Here is a 3,840-nt window from a genome sequence, read left to right as displayed (position 1 = left end):
ACCTAAGATCAACAGAAGTATTTCCATGAGTCAGTATATAAATTCCAGTGTTTATTTATAAGGAAACTTTCCAAATACTGTATTCCCCTGATTAGAAATGGTCAGACCTAGAAATGGACTACTTTCCTTTTTTTTTGTCAGAGCTGGGGGAGAGGGAATTTGAGGGGGGAGAGAAGAGAAGAACAAATGGTGAACAAACATAAAGAGGGAAAATATATTAGGAATTCTTTCAGTTTTTATTATCCATAATGTTGTGAGTAACATAGGCAAGGAAATTAATGAATACCGTATGCTATATTTGTCATGGTCCACGTCAGAGGCTTTTTCTTCAGTCTCTGAGCCAGATTCTCAGCTAATGTGATCAGCGTAGTTCCACTGAAATTAATTTACATCAGCTAAGAATCTTACCCTTCTCTTCTTTTCCCCTCCCCAGATACCTGAACAGGAGAACAAATAGTATTTGTGGGAGAGGCTGGAGGACGCTGACGTACATACGAGAATGGTTGACCCCTCACACCCCACTGAAATCGTGGCACTACTTGCAATAGAAAGCAGTGATCATGTTTCCAGGAATGGGCCTTTAGTAAACTCTATGGGGCAGACACAATCCCATCTGTTCCTTTATGGTTTTGAGCACAGTGTAAACACCTAAATAAACAACCAACCAACCACCAATAATTTCCTTTTCCTGTTAGGCAAGTATAAATGCCATGTCATCCATGTATATCAAAAATATGGTAAAAATGCTCACTACCTCCAAAAGTGCTGTCATGAACTAAAATGCGTGGATCTGGAATGGAAGGAATTCCTATGCTATTCTATGGCAAGGCTGCTTCTCTCCTGCTGCAGTCAGAAGACTGTTGGAATGCTGTCATGCAGTAAAATGTTACTTTACCAGTCAAGGGAAAGAATTCTGCAATTCTATAAACTAGAGAGGTATATCAGCTGGTAATAAAATAGATGCACTGCAGGAGACAACCTCTGAGAATCAGAATGTCTTCTGCATTTCTTCCACTCCACTCTGGGCACTTTCCATAAATCCAATCTGGAAAATAATACTTACACAGTAACAACAATTCTATGAGAAAATGAATGCTTCTCCTAAGGGAAGCATGGAAAAGAAGACTTGATGAATAATTATTTGGCTATAGAATTCATGTAGCAATAGGGATATGCAGAAAGAACAGATAAAGACTGTGGCTAAGTCTTCTGCCAAACCATTGTGGGGCAAATTTTGCTTTATGTTATACCAGAGCAGCTCTATCATTTGACTGCATATGGATTTCACCAGTTTACCTGAGAAAAGAATTAGGCCCTGTCATAAATAGAAAGGGAAGGGTAAACCCCTTTAAAATCCCTCCTGGCCAGAGGAAATCTCCTCTCACCTGTAAAGGGTTAAGAAGCTAAAGGTAACCTCGCTGGCACCTGACCAAAATGACCAATGAGGAGACAAGATACTTTCAAAAGCTGGTAGGAGGGAGAGAAATAAAGGGTTTGTGTGTCTGTCTACATTTTGTCTTTGCCGGGGATAGACCAGGAATGAAGCCTTAGAACTTTTAGTAAGTAATCTAGCTAGGTATGTGTTAGATTATGATTTCTTTAAATGGCTGAGAAAAGAATTGTGCTGAATAGAATAACTATTTCTGTCTGTGTATCTTTTTTGTAACTTAAGGTTTTTGCCTAGAGGGGTTCTCTATGTTTTGAATCTAATTACCCTGTAAGGTATTTACCATCCTGATTTTATAGGGGGGATTTCTTATTTCTAATTCTATTTTTATTAAAAGTCTTCTTGTAAGAAAACTGAATGCTTTTTCATTGTTCTTAAGATCCAAGGGTCTGGGTCTGTAGTCACCTAGGCAAATTGGTGAGGCTTTTTACCAAACCTTGTCCAGGAAGTAGGGTGCAAGGTTTTTGGGAAGTATTTTGGGGGGAAAGACGTGTCCAAACAGCTCTTCCCCAGTAACCAGTATTTGTTTGGTGGTGGTAGCGGCCAATCCAAGGACAAAAGGGTGGAATATTTTGTACCTTGGGGAAGTTTTGACCTAAGCTGGTAAAGATAAGCTTAGGAGGTTTTTCATGCAGGTCCCCACATCTGTACCCTAGAGTTCAGAGTGGGGGAGGAACCTTGACAGGCCCTGAGCTGTGGATCCCACCACATCTCACAAGCTAAGCAGGGCCAGGTAAGCACTTTACTGTAGCACTTGAAATTAAGGTGTAAATGGATGCACACAGGGTGGACCTCACGAGCCCCACAGACATGGGCTGTGGCACATTCAGAGGCTCACAGAGCCATTTCCTGTACCCCAGCAGTCATCTTCCCCTGACCCCAGTACACAGTGGGATGCACACTGCACTGGGGACACATATAAGAAATGGTGGTGGTGGGGGGGTGGAATCTTACTGTGCAGTGCTATTTAAATAAGTTGTTTAAATTACATTGGACAGACACAGATGTATCAAAACATGTGCTAACTTTAAGCAAATAAATAATCCCATTGGAGTCAATGTGCTCAAAGTTAGGTAGGTGCTTAAATTCTTTGCTTGATCAGGACCTTAGTTACTATTTTTATGGGTTCAGTCAGAGATGATGCATTCAGGGGGGCATGCACCCTCCACCCCCTCCCTTCCCCAAAGTTGCTGCTTGGCTTGTACTGAGCATGCTCCCATGGACTGAGCATGCTCAGTAAAATCTGCTGAAGCTGCTGCCCTTACTCTCGCCACCCCCCATTTTCCACAGGTATGGGTTGTCTCTGTGTTCAGTTTTACAAATACACTTTTAGTTCCACTTATAAAAACAGTTAAATTGAATTGTAACTCTGAATTAAGCATGATGGTTACACACTATGAAACCAGGTTACTGAGTGGCTGTCAGCAGGCATGTAGTCAGCAAAGTTTTGTATTGTACTGTCCACTTACAATATTCTCCTCTTCTGATGTTGAGTCAGCTAGAGGACCTTGCATAAATTCCAATTAAACATTAGCCTTTGAATTCCTTTTCACCCTAATAAACAATACAGAAAAATCTATGTACAAGTGTGACACGGGTGGGCGAGGCAATATCTGACATTGGACCAACTTTTGTTGGTGAGAGAGACAAGCTCAGAGCACTAGTAGCACCTTGGTCACGTAGGGAATTTAATACCAGAGAAGATTACAAGCTTCATTGGAATCAATTAACCTGTCATGGTGGGGATTGTTGACACTTGGGAGCAATGGCTGGACCTGATGAGTTAATTCACTCAGTCAGAGAAAGATATATGATTGGTTGGAACAGGAAGTAAGGGGGACACTTGGAGCATGAGCTGGGGGTAGTGGAGATAGTTAAGTGGAAGGTGCCTCCTGACAATGCCTGTGCTATGTTCTGCCATGCTGGAATCCAACGATTAAAGGTACACATGGGGAAAGAAAGAACTGTGTGTATGTTGTGAATAAGAGACCATGCAAACGGGTATCTGAGCGAGCACTGAATTCTGACAGATCTCTGAAGTCTTTTTATGGGGGGAAAGCAGAAATAATCAAATGCTTCAACATTAATGAGTGACACAAGCACTCAGAATTACAATCTGGTGCTACACTTTGTTCTTGCAATGTGCTTTTCCTTTCAAATTTCTGTCTATGTGCCTCAACAACATATTGTTGTTATAATGCCCAATAAAGGTTTTACCTCTAAGGAGTCTAACAATAGATTCTATTCCAGAATAAAAATGGTTCATTGCATAACAAAAACCTTTTGTGGGGAAAAAAAGTTGAGCAAAACAGTTTTATGCTCAGTTCTCTTTTGTTTTCAGGCAGTCAGCTAGAAATGTGCATTTGTCAGTTTACTACTTTAACACTATTCCA

Source organism: Natator depressus, chromosome 3 (genome assembly GCF_965152275.1).
Source record: "Natator depressus isolate rNatDep1 chromosome 3, rNatDep2.hap1, whole genome shotgun sequence".
Taxonomy (NCBI): Eukaryota; Metazoa; Chordata; order Testudines; family Cheloniidae; genus Natator; species Natator depressus.
The sequence above is the reverse complement of the archived record's forward strand: the minus strand, read 5'-3'. Positions refer to the sequence as shown.